This window comes from Triticum aestivum, chromosome 2B (genome assembly GCF_018294505.1).
Source record: "Triticum aestivum cultivar Chinese Spring chromosome 2B, IWGSC CS RefSeq v2.1, whole genome shotgun sequence".
Lineage (NCBI taxonomy): Eukaryota > Viridiplantae > Streptophyta > Magnoliopsida > Poales > Poaceae > Triticum > Triticum aestivum.
The window spans coordinates 3,286,700-3,305,865 of NC_057798.1; the positions used below are offsets into that span (position 1 = coordinate 3,286,700).

The following is a 19,166-nucleotide window of genomic DNA, read 5'->3' on the forward strand; positions in this document are numbered from 1 at the left end:
ATCTTTCTCAGCACGTATGTTAACAGAATAAAGCAACTGTACAATGCATGTTTATATTCCATAGAAATAAATATGATATCTCTATCAAAATATCCCGTCAAAATATTCCATAGAAATGTATTGGACACGTTTCTAGTTTCATAAAATGGAGGAAAATATTATGACTCGATGCCTTTATACCATGTTTCATACAACAGAGTAATCATTGCCGGCACGTTGGTCGTCTTTCCTAAAAGAAAGATACATTTTGATTCATGGATGCCTTTATTATTCGATAATAACGAAGCGGTGCTAAGTACGTTTACATAACACGAGAGTGTAATGTTACATTTCTCGCTTTTTCAGCTTAACCATGAGCCCATTTTTCATCTCCAATATACAAGACGGCTTGGCCTGGATGCTTTGCCCTTCCATCACCTCCACATCAAAGTTCCACAGAGTTGAGGCGATGACGGTCTTCATCTGCATAACCGCGATGTCCTTGCCGAGGCACATCCTCGGGCCCGAGTTGAAGGCCAAGAACTTGTGAGATGGTACATATCTGAGCTTGTTGCCATCCTCCGAGAGCCACCTATCTGGATTGTAGTTGAGGCAGTCTTTACCCCATATGCCCTCCATTCTTCCCATGGAATGGAGAGAAATAAAGATGGTGTCACCGGCGTGCACCTCACGGCCACTCGGCATGATATCATCAGCGGCCACCACCTTGCGCTTGAGAGGTGCTGCTGGGTGCAACCTGAGAGTCTCGTACAAGACGGCTCTTAGATAGACTAGAGATTTGGTCTCGTTCGGCTCAAAGATCACCATGGAATCCACACCGTCCGCTACTTTGCGTGATGCAATGGGTGAGAGTTCTTTGCGGATGATTGACACAACTTTAGGGTGTTGGGCGAGGTTGTAGAAAATCCATGTTAACGTCGCTCCAACTGTGTCCCTGGCAGCGAGCATGTAGCTAATGATCATCGCACAGAGCAAGTCATCATCGTCATAATTGGGGTCGTTGAGGAAGGAAGACAAAATATCTATACCCTCTTGTTCCTCGTCATTGCCAACACGACATGTGTTGACCTTCCTCCTGTCCATCATCTCCATGACGAAGGCACATAGCACCTGTGTGTGCTGCCTTGAGCTTCCTCTCAGGGCCCATGTTTAGCCACCTGATCAACCTCCAACAAGAAGCTGGCATCATGACTTGGAATAAGGCCACCTCCATGACCGTGTCCATGGCAACGGCAGCGTCCATGGGCGGCATGTCCCAAGAAAGGAGACCAGGGTCCACATCGAAGAGAGGAGTAGCAGCCATGTCAAACATAAACCTTGACATGAGTTCTTGCATGTTGAATGAAGTGTCGGTGCTTGCCATGTGTGCAAACAATGGGAGGAGGCTGTTCTCTACCTTGTTGCGGCAGCAAGCCTCCATCCTTGCAACCAACCGCGGGCTGCTGAGTACACCCTTGATTTTCGCACGCTGTCGACGGGCTGGCTCACCGTCGATGGTGAAGATGCTGCCACCCATGATGTCGAAGATCGCGGCGAACTCTGCACCCTTGGGAAAGTTGGTGTAGTTGGTCGTGAAGATGTGCCGGATGTTGGCAGGGTCGCATGTGACGAAGAACCGCATCCCGGTTCCAGGAGGGCCGTGCGCCCTAAAGTTGTGACCTGATCCAGCAAGGACAAGGGTGAAATAATCCTGCAAGTTGTGGAGATTGGCCACGAACGATGGGAACATGTGCAATATTGGCCAGTTTGTTGGGATCACCGCTGGGTTATTTGATCTACAGCCAGCCCTCAAGCACAAGTAGTATATGGAAGAAGCAGAACGAGAGCTGTGGAGATGAGCAGCTCTTGCGATAACATGATTGACATTGTGATCACGGGTATGGGATATGCTACTACTTAGATGTATCTTTCCCCGGGCATGCATGGCCATGGCTTTATATATACACACAAGTTCCGTCCATAATACTATCACAGTCAATTGGTAATGTATAAATGCACTAGCAGTGACGATGTGTGCACATGTAAGTTTTTTCTCCATTGGTTCTGTACTAGCTAGTGAAGGGGAGCCTTGGCGCAGTGGTAAAGCTGCTGCCTTGTGACCATGAGGCCATGGGTTCAAGTCCTGGAAACAGCCTCTTACAGAAATGTAGGGAAAGGCTGCGTACTATAGACCCAAAGTGGTCGGACCCTTCCCTGGACCCTGCGCAAGCGGGAGCTACATGCACCAGGTTCTGTACTAGCTAGTACTATGATATGTTAGTGTCAACATAACTGAAGTTCATTAATTGGGTTGGCTGGGGGCAGCATGCATTACTCTGATACAGAGGCCAGGGTAATCCTCCTTTTCTAGAAAATAATTAATTGAGTCGGCCACATATATATAGGTGCCTGGTTGGTCCAAAGCCTATGGTTAGTGCAGAAAGCAGGTGGCAGTTGGCAGATTTGGCGTCAATAAGTATGTTGAGTACGCTACAGTACTTGATAAGTTTCTCTTATACTAGTCTTTGGTCTTATCGAAAAACACTTCTGATATTGTTTTGGCAAGCATCCTGATGCAGACCCTCCAAGATAAGATAGACTCCTCCACAACACCGTACTCAAATAGGAGAGCTACTGCAACCTCTTAAATAAGTGTGCGGTCCTTCATGTTCACACCCATTTGGATACGACTTGAGTGTATGCAACATATGCTGGCATGACTATATCACCATTTACATGTGTTGTAACTGACCTATTCACAAGATAGTTTGTTTTCATTTCTCTACAAGTGCAACAATATTACAAGACGACACGATGGAATGATACCATCGACGTTGTTTCCTACATCATCAATTTAAGGCTGAATTCACTGCTTTGACCCTTTTTTAACTTAAGCAATATCTGACCCCCAGTTTAAAGAAAAATCATGATTTGAGCTTTTTCCTACCACCGAGGTCAATGATGGTAGGATCCTACCGTGACTGTCCTCGGCGGTAGGACTTAACTGAGCTGTAACGTACGTTTAACGCGGAAAAATACCCTACAGCCTGGTAACACATTATAACCTACCTACCGCCATGGTCCTTAGCGGCGGGGTGCTATTGGCTTTCATTTCACACACTACCTCCGCTGCACACCTGCTTTTGCTTGCACATAATTCCCGGTGTGATATACAACCATGAGTACTGTAGTAAGGGCATCTCGAACGCCGACTCGCAAACCTCCTGCATATGTTCGGATCATGCTGTTTGGACCGCGAAGCCATCCACGGGGTCTTGTATTGATCCGCGCCGCGGTCCGGGTATGTTTTCTCCCGCAAACCGGAGACAAATGTGTGTGTGTGTGTGGGGGGGGGGGGCTTTGCGGGAGTCCAGACACGCGAAACGTCGCTCTTTGTCCCCCGGCCCACCCAAAAGGAAGGCAGAGCCAGCGCTATTGTACCATCCCGCACTGTTTCCGCGCCAAAATTCCCCCCCCCCCCCCCCTCTTCTTCCATTCCCCGCCACTCTCCATCCAATTCCCGCTCTTTTCTCCCACCCTCTCCTTCATTTCGCTGCCGACTCTTGGAACCGTCGGAGAACCTGTCGGAGATGGAGCCGGCGGAGGTGCCAGAGGATCCGATCGGCACGCTCTTGTGGAAGATCAGCTCGGCGACGCGGCAAACTATGATCCAACCCAGGCCGAAAACTACCGGCAGCAGCAGTCCTACACCAGACGGCCATGCAGTAGTCCTACACCCAGACGGCCATGCATAGTTCCATGAGTGGACGCACGGTTTAAGAGATAAGTGTAAGGAAGTTTGAGAAAGCAGACAAGGTACTACTACCACCTGTTCCCGGAGCTCTACTACCTTTGTCTGTTCTGGACTTGGCAGTGGCGACGCTCGGAGCTGTTCTCCCTCTTGAGGGCTTTGTTGTGGAGTTTAGGTTTACTAGGAGGAACATTTATGGTATCATTATATTGGTGGGTGGGAGTTTAGTCCCACATGAAAGGTAGATGGGAGTTTTGACCAGTATATAAGGAACTCTCTTCCTCGAAGAGAATGCCTAGTACAGCGATAACTGAGCCAGGTGCACTTGTCACACCAAATGAGAATAAAAATGACAAGGGGTTATCATCAGTTAAAACAAGAGTAACCAATAAATAGTGCCAACTACTCCCGTCATTTATCTAAAAAAACTATCATCATCTGGTTTTACAAAAAAAGATATAGCATATATTTTGATTCGTTAAGTCAAGGCTCTGTCAAGTGTTGCTCTACTAAGATGTAATTTATATCTTCATACCCATAGTAAAAACATGAGCGATTGTTCGACCGTTGCAACTAATTAATTTCCATGCTTCATCTCAGCTGCGCAATTGGTTTACTCACATTAACAAGAAGTATAAAAGGACGGGGCTAAAAGGGAGAGAAATCTAAAAGGCTCTGGATATTATTATTTGGATTATCCGATTATAGGAACTTGTTAGGCTTCTATATGTTACTGTTTGGATTGTTCGATCTTCATGAGTGTTATTGCAGGCAATTAGGTTTTGCAAGTTGGATACAGTGAGAAAATGATTTTCTTTTTTCTGAGAGTGATGAAAGCAGCTGGTTGTCCAATTTTGGTCTGACCCCCTATAGCACTCACAGCTCGGTGGTAGCTGTTCCCTACCCCTAGAAAAAAAAACTTTACACTACTAAACTGGACATACTAATTCAATACACTCTGTTTCTAAATTTGAATAAATAGACACGATCTGTTTGACAAAAAAGAAGAGAAAAACGCACTCGATATGGTATTTACTGGGGTTTTGAAGCTTGGCCCATTTGTGAGAACCTGCTGCCGCTACTACAGAGTGGGTGTGCAATAAACTTGGGAGGAAGAAAACCAACAAACAAAGGTACAGGTAGTGGTTGGCGGTGTTAATTACCCTCACCGATGGGAATTGAAACAGATAGATGCATTGGCTGATTATTGAGATCGTTCGTTCGTGCGTGGGTACAGTAGAGTATCATCGAATGGGCAGTCTGGCCCAGACCTTTTCTGTTGCGTCCTGGCTTGCTGGCTGACCCGTGGCGCCTAGCTCTCAGGCGCTGCACTAGTGCAACGCCCGGGAGCTAGGCGCTGCACTAGTGCAATGCCTAGGAGCTAGGCGCTACACTGTATAGTGGGGCGCCTAGCTTTCAGGCGCTGCACACGACTTAGTAATTTTCTGATTACACGTGTGCGACGCTGGCCGTGTAGCGCCTATCTCTGAGACGTTGCACAGTGTAGTGTGGCCGTGGCGGGCGTCACACAAAAAGGTCAGCCGCGTGAAATAGTTTCACGGATAGTTCATTCTATGATTTAATTCCGTCTATAGGTCAAATTTGTTAAATTTGCCGCTGGGAGCAAAGCTAGAGGTGCCAGTTTCGCACATGTGCTCGGGCCGGTCCCAACGTATTCACACCACCTTGACAGGACTAGTCACAATAATTTGGCATCCATGGCAATGAGGAATGTTGGGTTGGGCGATGGTGGGCCACTCCGGTGAGATAACTAGTTGCAGGGCCGGCTACATGGGCCTATCACTACATGTTGTCATGCATGCGACTACCCATTATACACACGTTGCTAAAAAAACATTATACACACACACACACACACAAAAATGTCTTGCATTCTATTACTCCTATAAAAAAATGTTGGAGTACCCATATCCTGCGTTTCTTTGCGGGCAAGAGCGCCCTCCACGCCTTACGTTTCCAGATGGCGGGCCACTAAGCAGTGGCGGAGCTACAAAGAAACAACTGGGCGGGCCAAGTTATGTAGAGCACAAAAAAATTTAACCGTATATACCATTTCAGTAACTTTTGCTCTCATCAGCCTCCGTATAGTCCATACTTTTGCTCTCATTGACTACAAGATCAGCAGATACTTTTGCTCGCATTAACTACAAGATCAGCAGATGTGCACAGACATGTACATACATGCTACGAGTACTAAACAACACAAGCCAAATCTGTGGGCGTATGGATCTCGCTATAAGAATTCAATACCTTTAAACAGTACATATTCATTTGGTTGAAGTCCTTCATTTTGGTGATGTTCCAATTCAGCCAAGGGTAGAGGATGATCTGCTGGTGATGAAGGATCTTTGTTGACGCTCAAAAATGGCAAAATCATCAAGATTTGATTTAAGTTATATCAAGACTAATTCAAACTTATGATTGGAGGTCATCTCTGGATGGCTCTCTTTAAAAAGATCTAGATGGATGTGACCATGGTATAAAGCGGAGCTCTTATGCAATAGTTATGACAAGTTCAAAGATGCTCATGTTGACACCAGATTAAAGAATGACATAAAACTCAGTTAAGATGGCCTTTGATGGAAAATGTTTCAACATGAAAGTTGTGTGTCTCATCGAAACGGTTGATTTTGATATAAAAATCGTCCTAATCCAAGTTCGTATGCAAAAGTTAAATCCATCAAAATACAGCCCTGCCACGAGGCAAAATATGGCGCGCCCCACCAGACACGATGTCTGATGGGTAGCGCGAGTAACCATCTGTTTTGCATGAGCGATTCAGCCGTGAAGATGGCCTCGAATGGAAAAACGTCAACATGAAAGTTGTTCGTCTTGTCGAAACGGTCAAATTGGCTTTTGGGCTCATCTTCATCCGAAGTCGTTGGTGGCATTTGGGACCTAAAAACCGAACTGATGTTCCAGACTTACCTAAATCCGAGTTCGATTAATTTTGGAAAGATTCGGACGTGATTTGGAGTCCTTTTCTTGTACGGGAAGTTCATCCGCCTCTTATATATCTAAGAGGTGATGACCGATTGAACAACACACAATCGAACAAATCAACTACCACTTTCTCGTGTTCATCTATCCCCTACCCTTGTATCTTTCTTCTCGTTCTTCGTCTTTCTTCAGCAATGGAGGGCTGCGAATCGATGAGGCTCTAGAGGGGCCAGGTTGACCTAGGGCAGCCAATAACCACCAAGCATCCAGACGGGGTCCCTCTCAGACGTGTGGGGTTTCGGGTCTACAAAAGTGTCCGCCGGATTGCTTGCGTACCGCGCTTCTGGTCGGGTCTCCTTCGACGTGAGCTGCGGTGCATCACCCTCGGCGTTGGAGGTACACGGTGACGTGTTTGTGTGCGAACACACTTTTTTGGCGACTACGCTGGGTACGAAGCTTTGAACGGTCTCCAGCCCGTTCTTGCTCCAAAGAGATCGTCATCTAGGGTTTGCAATCTACAAAGGTAATATGAACACCCAATTCCCTATTGTAGATGCAAATAATTCATATGGTGTTGCTAGATCATTCAATGAGTATACTTTATCGGCCAACCCTAGTTTTTTCAATCATGCATCTAACTACGTGCAAGGGCTGATTCAAAGTAATTTACATGCTTCAACTTCTTATGATACTAGTAACATGAGACATATGCATTCCAACTCACATGCATCGGCAACCCAGCAAATTCATATGCCGATGAGCAACATGATGAGTTCGGTTAATCAATTTGAAACACCTCAAGTTAGAACTTCTAATAGTATGCAACAAAGTGTTTCACCTTCTTATTCATCGACAACGAACTTGCAATATGTCAGTCCAAACTTGCCGATGGATAGGAGAATTGTCCATGCTACTACTAGCTATTCGGCCATTTACTCTCAACCATCATATGCTACACCTATTGTTAGTAATTTTTCGGCACCTTTTACAACTCTAGATGTTCATAATTCGGCTTCATACCTTCCTGGTCATAGCTGAATAAATGTAAATTTTACATGAGCGGTTGTGCCCACTATTATAGAAGATGAGGCAGTGGTGGCTGCATTGAAGATTTTAGCCCAAAATAAATGGATTAGTGCTCTTTGCCTTGAAGAACATGATAAGGCGCTAGTTCCTGATTATAATGCAATAAGAGCTAGAGTTTTGCAAGAATATGAATCTTTGCCAATTGATAGAATTGGCGAGCAAAAATATGGTTCTACAACAGTGCATATGCCTTCACCTAGTACAACATCGTATTATACACCCCCTGCACAATTGCAAAATTTCGGCAACACCCGTGTGTCATTGCCGAAAGAATTTAAAAGCATTGGGGGGCAATCATATCCGGAGTGGGATGAAACTGAGAAAAAACTTAAAGCCAATTTTGCCGCTCGCCGCCAGAAACAAACAGAGAAAGAATTGGCTCAAATAAAAGAAGCATTGCCAATTTGTAGAATCAATGAAAAGAAGGATGATTCGGAACATGAAAGTGCTTCAGTTGAAAAAGCCGAATCAAGTAGTTTATATTCTGAGTCCATCAAATTCAAAGAGGCAAGCATTATTGAGAAAGGGCATGGCAAGTATAGCAAAACAACCATGCTTGATTTTTCTGAAGTTAAGGGAACCTACTTCCTACCCTATGAGTTCCGTGCCACAGAAATTGACAAGCCTCAAGGACAAGAACAAGTAGCCGAACAAAGTTTGGTTGGCAAGGATCTTCAAGGTAACAATTCACGAAACCAAGAAAAAGGTGATGAAAAGGCGTTGCGGAGCCATCCGAAGATGGAGAAAAGTATTATTGAAGTGATACAACCATCATCTTTCCCAATATATTTGAAGAGGTATGTTTAGCAAGTAATTTACCCATTTTCATATTTGGTCAGAATTTTATTGTTGATGCATCTATTAGAAAAATCCTCATAAGTAATTTTGAAAGACCAATGAAGAAGGGTAATTTACTTGTTAGCAATAAAATTATTATAGAACATATCGGTCAACCCATTGCACCATTTATAAAGACCGATAGTGAAAAATTATTACAATCAAAACTTTCTCCGTTGTTTTCCGAGTTTATATCTACATGGGTACCCATTCAAATGCTCATGATTGTGTGAGCACCGAGGCCACAGTCGCCAAGGGTGAGAGGAGGATAAGCGACAACACAGATCGATGTAGCGTTCGAATAAATGACATGGAACTATGTGAGGTCTTCAGTCATGATTATTTGTTAGGGGCATTATTTTTTTGTCTTTTGTTGCAACACACGGACTCTTTTGCTAGTAACCTTGAAATAGAGAACTCGGAGTGCCTATTTAACACCTTTAGCGCTCGCGCGTCACCTTGATGGGCCACGGCCTAGTATCCCTAGCTCTCCTGCTCCTCTGTCGTCGCTAGTTAGCTTGCAAACCCTAAAAAAGTTAACTTGCATCGCTGCCCTTTTTCTCAAGGCGCCGGCAGTAGGTTCAAGAAAACAACCACTGGCTAAAAAACTAGCTCTTTGGTTTTTGGCAGATATGAAAATTTTCACAAAATCAAAAAACATTAAAAAAACAAGAGGTTTGCAAATTTTAAAAATGTTCATGAGTTAATATTCACAATTTTAGAACTACTCATGCAACAACAACAACAGCAACGAAGCCTTTAGTCCCAAACTATTGTTCAGTGATGCTATAGTACAATATCCTTAAACTTCATAGAGAATTAGAGATACAACACCCCCCCCCCCCCATTTCATGTTTTCCTAAACCCTTTTGTAACCTTCAATGTTGTTCTATTGGATGAAAGAAACATGGTGGCCAGCTCTAGAAGAGCACACACCATTTGGCTGTTGGTCCAGTTGCATGAATCTTCTAAAAAAGTTCAACCTTGAGCTCCACCATGTTGCTTGAGTTGTCTCTTTTGATCATGAAATGTTCGGCTCCATGTTATCTCTTATTTTATCATGAAATGTTCAGTTGCATATTCTACATTCAGAAATGTTCAGTCTTTCCTAAAGACTGAATTAGTAAATCTTGTCGCATGTGTAAATTGTTCAAAAATGTTCATCTAGAAATGTTCAGTTTTTATTCTTTACATTGTGTGCCTATATTATATTTGCACATGTGTAGAATTAGTAAATCTTTTCACATAAACTTTTCGAGTTGTAGTGACCCACTACAATGTGTTGTCTGATGTACGGTGGCTGTGAGGCCGGATGCGTCAGATCCGGAGCGCCACTAACTAAAGACGTAGCTGCTGCGAGAACTGACGAGTCCCACCACGACAGCAAGTTAAAGGCTCCCCGTTGCAAACTCGATGAGAAATACGTTAGTGGCGGTGTCTTCTTGTTACGTTGTTTCTCCCCATTTTCATACATTTTCATTCGATGCCTGCTCGATACTAGAGAGTTACTGTCAGTTCCTTACTAAAATTCGCTCATGTCAATTCCTTACTGAAATTGTTATTTATACCAAACAGTTATACTTGTTTATAACTTATTTTGTCGGTTCATAATCATAGCTAAGATGTTTACTAAGTTTTTTATAGTAAATGTTATATTAGAATTTTTTAGTACTTTGTACCTGAAAAAGATATTTAAAGTTGATCGTATTAAATGTGAGTAAACGAGAAGCCAAAATTGCACGCCTCTTGAATTAATTTGTGACACTTGAATGAACGTCATATTATATGTATGTGTATGTGCCCTGTATTATATCGGTAGATATATCTAAACTGGATGGTATAACAATATCTTGGTACAGGTTTCTAGTTTATGATTGAATATACTAGTAGAAAAGGCCTTTGGTCCCGGTTGGTGGCACCAACCGGGACCAAAGGGGGATTGGTCTTGGTTGGTGCCACGAACCGGTACCAATGCCTTGGGTATATAAGAAACACTTAGCAGTTTCTGCAAAAATCACTTCTTCTCCGCCCCGATGCCCCCACGCTGCTCCTCGTCGCTGTCGCCGCCGAGCCCTGCCCCGACGCCGTCGCCCGCGCCCTCGCCCGACGCCGAGCCCTGCCCCGACGCCGTCGCCCGCGCCCTCGCCCGACACCATCGCCGCTCGCCGCCCTGCCCCGACGCCGTCGCCTGCGCCCTCGCCCGACGCCGTCGCCGCTCGCCGCCCTGCCCCGACGCCGTCTCCGTCGCCGCTCGACGCCCTGCCCCGCCGCGCGCTGCCCCGGCCCTGCCCCGACGCGCGCCGCCCTGGCCCTGCCCGACGCCGTCGCCGTTGCCGCTCGCCGCCCTGCCCCGACCCCGCGCCCCTGCCCCTCCTCACCTTGGTCCGGCGGCGCCCTCCCCTGTTTTTTTAATATATGTGATAATTGTTTTTGTTCATATGTATGATGATTTTTTTATAGAATATGATGTTTTTTTTCAGATTATATCTATATGATTTCTTTTATAGAATATGATGTTTTTGTTTTTTTTATAAAAATGTATATATGTTTGTATGTTCTTTGTGTATATATGTTCATATATGCAAAAGTTAGATTTAGTACATTTTAGGTTAGTTTAACTAGTCATTAACCCATGCGTCTGCACGGGCTAGCACTTCTTGTTGCGTGTATGGTGTATTTGTTACATATAAGTTTTCAATAGGTATATAATCAAGTTCCCTATTTTTTGTTCATATATAGAAAGTTACAATTTTAGAAAAGCTTTATATATGCAGAAGTTATAATTTTAGAAAAAGAATGATAGGAAAGAAGAAAATAAGAAGAGGAAGAAAGAAGAAGAGGAGAAATAAATAAGAAGAAGAAAAAAGAAGAAAAAGAGAGGAGAAGAAGAAAAAATAGAAAAAAAATTCTATTTTTTCTTCTTCTCCTCTATTCCTTTCTTCTTCTCCTCTTTTTTTTCTTCTTTTTTTCTTCTTCTTCTTCCTTCTTCCTTCTTCCTCTTTTCTTCCTTTTCCTTAATTATTTTCCTTTCTCGAGGGAGAAGAAGAAAAAGAAGAGGAGAAGAAGAAAGAAAGGAATAGAGGAGAAAGAAGAAACTTCAACACGAGGGGCGGGGTACCGATACCCCCTCCCCGATAACATTATTTTCCCATGTATATGTATGTCGCGTCATTGTCGATATAACCCCCTCGAGATAACTTCGACATGAGGGACGGTCGATATATATACCCCCTCTCGACGACACCCAAACTCTCGAGGACACCCAAACCCTAGAGAGAAAACGATGTTGGTCTCCTACCCCCTCCCGCCGCGTCCCTACCTGACAAATTAACTCTCTCGAGGCCACCCAAATTTATCAAGTTAAAAGAGCGTTGTCGTCGAGGCCACCCCAAACCCTTGAAGCGTTGTGTCGAGGCGACCCCAAACCCTAGAGAAGCAGTGTCGAGGCCACTAACATGATTCCTTATTGTGATTAGCTAGCTAGTTCTACGTTTGCCACTAATATATATATATATATATATATATATATATATATATATATATATATATATATATATATATATATATCCATCTGTACCATGTTTGAATAATAATTGACATGTTGTAAATATTTGCAGAAACCATGGAGCACTCCCGAGACGAAGAAACAGAAGCGATGTTGGGGGACATAATCGCACAAGGAAGTGATGAAGTTGTTTCATTTCTCAATGAGACCGATGGTCATGAAGGACTGGGTGAAGAAGAGGGCTATGTTCATGATGGCCTCGACCCATTAATGCCGGTACAAGAAGAGGACTATGTTCATGATGGCTCCGGTGACACAATGGAGGTACAAGAAGGAGACCGTGCTGACTGCTCCGGTCACCGAACCGAGTCCGACCAGGTATATATATATTAGTTAAGCCCGTGCTGACTAGTTAATTGATGCATCCATTGTTTTGGTATATGTACACATATTAATTACTCTCGTCTTTCTTTCTTATAATTTCTAGCGCTCCGAATCGAGCACAACTTTGGTAAGGAGACGAGACCCGAAGAAAAAGTTGAGCTCGGATGAAAAGTTTGAGATCATAGAAATCGCGCCCGACGACGAACCGATTGAACCCAGCCGGACAAGGAAGGCATTTTCTGCTCAGTGCGGGGTTCTTGTTAGGGACAAGATCCCGATCAGCATCCAGCATTGGTATAAGCCTAAGGAGGAAGACCCTGAGGTGTCTTATGTCAATGATATGTAGAAAGAAGATCTTTGGACTGAGCTGAAGGCAAATTTCACCCTACCGCCAGAGGAGGATCCGGAGAAGCCAGTTAAAGAGCAATTAATCAAGTCTTGTGCTCTTAAGAAGATGGCAACCCTAATGAGGAGGTGGAGGAAAGAGCTGAACCAGTTTGCCGAGAAAGAAAAGACACCAGAATTCATCGGCAAATATGAGAAGATCAAAGATCACTGGCCCGCATTTGTGGCCCACAAGACATCGGAAAAGAGTAAGAAGATGTCGGCGACAAACAAGAAAAATGCTGTGAAGAAGAAGCTTCACCATCGCACGGGGTCAGGTGGCTACCTCAAAGCCCGGCCTAAGTGGTCCATGGCTGAGAATGATCTGCTTGAAAAAGGGATCAAACCAGAGACAATGTACTGGCCAGACCGTTGCCGGACTTGGTTCTTCGGGGCTGGCGGAACCTTGGACCCTGTAACAGGGAAGTGCCAGTGGACGGACGAGCAACTGCAAATACCAGTCAAGAACATTCGACACTATATCGATGCAGCACAGCGAGGGACGTTCCTTCCAAACAGGGAGAAGGACGAGCTCACAATGGCCCTTGGGAATCCTGAGCACCCTGGACGGACACGAGGCACGCCAGGCTCCATTCCGTGGAAGGTTGGTTTTCCGGACGCAGGGGGTTACAAAACCCACGAGAGGAGGAAGAAACTGGAGAAGGACCAACTGCAGGCGCTGCACGAAAGGGTAATGGGGCTAGAGGAACGAGAAGAGGAACGAGAAGCAGCATATCGCAGCAAACGACCTGCCAAAGCTTCCCCCGAAGCTACCCCGCCATCTCAGCGGAGAAGCAGCGTGGCTTCCACCGAGCTGCTTCAGCCAGAGCATGTCTTGAAGGCTCTTGCCAGCTATCCCGTGGATGGTATCACGGAGTCTCAAAATTGCCACATTATGGCGCGATGGATGAATTTGAAGGTCAAGGCGGCTGTTGGCCAAGTTTATCCTAGTGGACCTGGCACAACTTATCACTGCCAGCCGATTCCAGAAGGATATGCTAAGGTGATGGTGGATGAAATAACAGAGGGATTTGAGGACCTCGTGCTTGAGCACCCTACCGGTGAAGGGGAGACTAGTTAGGCTGGGTTCTGCTCTGAAGACTCCATGCCTATGGCGGAAGGAGCTCATCAACCTTCTGAACTGGACGCCTCCGCCTCCTCCTCCTCCTCCGGCGAGTCAGGGCACTCCACCTCCTCCACCGCCTCCTCCTCCGGTGAGTGACGATCAGAGCACGCGTGGCAGCACTCCGCCTCCTTCTCCGGCGCGTGGCGGCACTCCGCCTCCTTCTCCGCCTGTGCCGGCACTCCGGAGCAGTCAGCAGCCTCCTCCTTCTCTGCCTCGCCAGCAAGGGCGGAAGAGACCCGCCGCCGCCCTGGCTGCTCCAGTGCGTCATAGTCCTTCTCCTCCGCCTCGTAAGCAAGCTTGAAAGAAGACAGACGCCGCAGCCGCTCCGTCTGCTCCGGCGTCTAGCAGCACAAGAAGAGGAGAGAGGCAATACAAATACGGTCCACCTCTAAAGCCTCTAGAGAAGTTACCGTATGAGAGGACTGAGGAGGAAAACAATACGATCGTGCAGACCCACGTGAAGGAGTTCTTTGAAGGGGTGAAAGCAAAGAGACATCCACCTCCGGAGGAGAAGGTAGATCCGGTGAAAGCAAAGCGCACTCTCGATGCCCTGAGGAAACCGGCAAAGTCTCCGCCGAGAACCAACTATGAGCGCATTACTGAACAGACATATCTCCAAGCGGAGCGGTCGGGAAGTACTGTCAGATATCAAAGAGCAAAAGAACGAGCAGCTGCGAAAAAAATTGACCAGCTCGGCGAACAAGAAAATCAGTCGTGCCCCCCGCTCAATGTGTCTAGCGGCAACATCGTCGCTAATGTTCCGGGGATGGTGGTCGGTTATGGCAATCTACAAGATTACCTGCCTGACGATGCACTTCCTGATTACATGATGGTGGAAGAACACATATACGAGTACGGGAAGCCTCTCGTCAAAGATGAAAAATCTCTAACAACGATGATGCGAAGGTTCCATACTTGGTACATGAAAACCTGCAGAGAGTCTGGGGGGACGAATAGTTTGTATCTGCACATTAAAGAGGAGCACGACCTTGTTGGAACTGATCTGTTGTGTGTTCCATTTGAGGGGTTCTTCGCGTTCTTCAATCAAAAGGCCCTCGATAGATTAACGGTCTTTTGCTACTGCGTGTAAGTACTATTTCTGTTATTAAGTCTCTATATATAGCTCGGCTCTTTCATTGCATGTATTTATAATTAATTATCCTCAATATATTATGCAGATTGAAGATCGTCGAGTGCAAAAAAATGAAATCTATGATATTGGGTTCATTAACACAAATATCATAGATGTATTTCTGGTTGAAAAGGACGTCAAAGAGGCCGAGGACAACTTGCTACAATCGTTGATCAAAAATCAAAACAAAGATACCATACTCTTTCCTTACAACGGCAAGTAAGTGTTACTGATCGTTTGCATATTCGGTTTCCCTTATTACTCGAGCGAGGTTATAGTAATGTAATTGATGAGTTATGCATGCATGCGCAGGTACCACTATATTCTTCTGGAGATTAAGCTTGAGCGTGGACTAGTAACCGTCTTAGACTCGAGACGGAAAGATCCCAGCACCTATGCGGACATGACTGAAATGCTCAGCAAGTAACTTCAATCGATCATTATCGCACCATATCGGCAACTTTTTGTTCATTTCCTGATATCTCAAGTAATAATAATTATTTTCTTTGTCTTGCAGGGTTTGGAAACAGTTCACCGCAGAAGCTCCGGGACTGCTGAAGGAGCTGCGATATACATACCCGAAAGTAAGCACTACTGGCTAGCTAGTTGTGCGCATCTCCCGTTGATTCTATAGCTATCCTTTCATCAATGCCATTTATAATGCTTCATTATCAGTTTGATTGACCTCTATTTCTCGTAAAATGCTTGTGGCAGGAACAAGGGAATGATTTTTGTGGATACTACGTGTGCGAGTTCATCCACACCGCGACTTTGAAAAACAAGTGGGGCTACTCTCAAAGAAAATATGAAGTGCGTAAGCAATTAGTAATATTCACAATTTCATTTTATTACACCATTATTTCTGTTGAGTTTCATTCATATATATGTATTAATTAACCCCCTTCTTCAAATTAGACGTGGCAGATGCGGAATGAACTCCTAGAACCAGATCGCATGAAAGCAATTCAAGAGGAATTGGCGGGATTCTTTCTTGACCACGTCATCAATAAAGCTGGAGAATACCATGTGGAAGTTGATTTCAAATGCTAAGGGACTGTAATTGAGAGATCTTATATATTGTACATGTATGTAGCCAGTAGCGTCGAACGTACATGATACGAAAACTTGTTGTTCGACCAATCTCTCGGAGAAGGAGAGGTCGATCGATCATTTCTATCGGTATGCATGACATACTTCTGTACTCGATGGTTCCCTTCATTTTCTTACTAGCTAGCATGTCGAGGGCTATATGTGTATAGTACGTAGCGTCGACCAAGCACGGACATAAGAGAGGACACTTCTCTCTATTAATTAGCTAGCTAACACAATATATGAAACACCTAAATTAACCCCCGAAACCCCCAACCCCCCCCCCCCCTTTCAAAAAAAACCCCCCATCCGCTGGAATGCTGACACGTGTTTGCCTTTTGGTCCCGGTTGGTGCCACCAACCGGGACCAAAGGCCCCCCTGCCCGTGCTCGGCGCACCGGCCACGTGGAGGACCATCTGTCCCGGTTCGTGTTAGAACCGGGACTAAAGGGGGGAGGTATTAGTAACGACCCATTAGTCCCGGTTCATGAACTGGGACTAAAGGCCCTTACGAACCGGGACTAATAGGTGTTTTTCTACTAGTGATAGCACAACGAAAAATTCTAGAGTGTACATGGTGTTTAAGAGGATCATAGAAAAAAATGATGCTTTCAAATATCTAATAGATAAAGTTTAGAAAATAAGGTGAATGGGTGTCTGGAAAAAGTTCTCTCTGAGAGGGAAGGATGTCATAATAAAGTCAGTGGCTCAAGCTATATCGGTATACTCCATGTCGTGTTGCAATCTCCCTAGAGGGTTATGCCAAGATATTAATTCTTTGATACACAAGTTCTGGTGGGAAAGCAAAGAGGGAGAGAGGAAGACTGCATGGGTCTCATGGGAGGTGATGAATAGGCCAAAATGTCAGGGAAGCCTTGGCTTTTGAGATATCGAGCTCTTTAAATTAGCCTTGCCAGCACGTACCAGCTCTTATAGCAATTTTGAAATGAGCGGACCGTTGGGCACTTCTCTTGGCGATGGCCCGGGCTCCCCGCCCCGGCCGCCTTCGGCTCCGGCCTCCGAGGGCTGGGAGGTGGTCCGGCGCGGCGCTAGCTCCTCTCCGACGAGGGCGGGGCCGGCCGTGGGGGCTGGCGCGGTGCTGGCTCCAGTTGGAGGTCGTTTCTGGGCGTTGGCCGAGGTCGAGTCGGAGGATGAGGAGGTCGTGGACTCGGTGTCAAGGGATGGGGATCTGGCGCCGGCGAGGCCGTCGCTCGGCGATTTCGTGGGGTGCGCGCAAGCGGCAGGGAGTGGCACCGCGGGGGCGCGTCGCCGCTTTGCTCCGGGGGGTCGGGGATCGTGTGCGGTCGCTGTCAGAGCATGGCGGCCCTCCCTGTCTACGGGCAGGGGCTCGGTGTCCCCTGGACGTGCCGCTCGGGGAATCCGGGCAAGGACGGCGGCTGCGCTTCTCGCTCCGGTGGACTCGGAGGTGGAGTGGCCGTGCTTGCCGTCGCCGGTGGTGGCCGGACGGGCGGCGGTGGAGGCGGCGGCGGTGCCGCAGGCAGCAGAGGGCGACGCAGTCTCTCCAATGGATAGGGTTGGCAGTGTTGGGCCCGGGGCCGTAGCGGGACAGGTGGGCCGTGGGCCGGCCCAGGTGTCCAGTTCGGCTGGTGCTGGAGGCCCGAGTCCCACGGGGAACAGAGTGCCCCTTGGGAGTGGGAGGCTGGCGATTTGTGGGCCTGTCGGTGTCGACCAGCCCGCGTCGGGCCTGCCTCGGCCTCGGCCCACCCCTGGCTCCTATTTATGGGTGCGCCGCAGTTGCCTCGACCCCTCTCTACGGTTTCCCGCATCTAGATTTGAGGTGCGGCGGTGGGCTCACCGTGCCAGATCCATCCACCTCATCTCTCCACCTCCTCCTCTCTCCATTTCCTTTGCGGCGGCGGTGATGAGCGGGCGGCGCGCGGAGAAGAGGCCCATGGAGCCCCCGATCTCAGACGGGGAGCGGCGACGTGAGCGAGACCTGCGAGAGAAGGCGAAGAAGGAGCTGCGTGCAAGAACTGGTGGCAGATCTGAGCGGAGCTATGAGCAAGAGGGGAGCGAGGGGGATTGGGGTCCTCCTCCCCCCTGGTGGATTCAGCAGCAGGAGATAAGAAAGAAGAAGAAGGAGATGGCTCGGCGTCGGGAGCTTGAGCGCAAGCCAGCGGATCTCCCCAACTATGGTGGTGGCATGGGGATCCGCTGGCCAAGAAGGCCAGGGCGACGACCGAACCCCTGGCGGTGTCCCTTGCCCCTGGTGCGAAGGGCACCGCGGGTGAGCCCATTCCGGTGGAGGACGTGTCGGAGGCACTGGATGTGGAATGCTTCAAGTGTGGGAGACTTGGCCATTTCCAGTCCAAATGCAAATTTCAGCCTTTGTGTGTGCTTTGCAAGAAGGAGGGTCATGCCTCCACGCACTGCCTGACGAGGGGTCGGCAGCCAAGTCTGCAGATAATGGGCAGCGCAATCTCTGGGGAGGGCTTCTTCTGTTTGCAGTACGAAGGGGAGGAAGATCTTGAGGGCCCTCGGCTGCTCTCGGTGGGCAACGCGGCTATTCTCTCTACGGAGCCGGGCCGCCTGAACCTGCGGGTCCTTAAGCAGGAGCTCAAGCACATGGTCACGGGGGACTAGGACTGGCAAGTCACTCAAGTAGGCGAGGACGATTTCATGGTGGTGTTCCCCTCTGCAGATCTTCTTCACATGGCCCGGACTAGTGGCAAGTTATTCCTTTCCATTAATGACATCACTCCTAGGGTGCGGGATGTGGTGCATGTGGTGATTCCCCCGATGGTGATGGCTGAAGCGTGGGTGCGGCTCCGGGATCCCTGAGAAGCACCGCAAGATCGAGCGTATCAAGGAGGCTTTCAAGATGCTGGGCAGGCCAATTGTGGTCGACGAGCTCTCCCTCATTAAGTTGGGTCCGGTGAGGATGAAATTGGCTTGCAAGACGCCGGCCAAG

The 19,166-nt window shown here is 47.1% G+C and overlaps 1 pseudogene; it reads right to left on the reverse strand.

Moving 5' to 3' along the window:
- Window positions 1–230: 230 nt before the first annotated feature.
- On the reverse strand, window positions 231–1,866 carry LOC123039829 (noroxomaritidine synthase 1-like; annotated as a pseudogene).
- Between the last annotated feature and the right edge of the window lie 17,300 nt (window positions 1,867–19,166).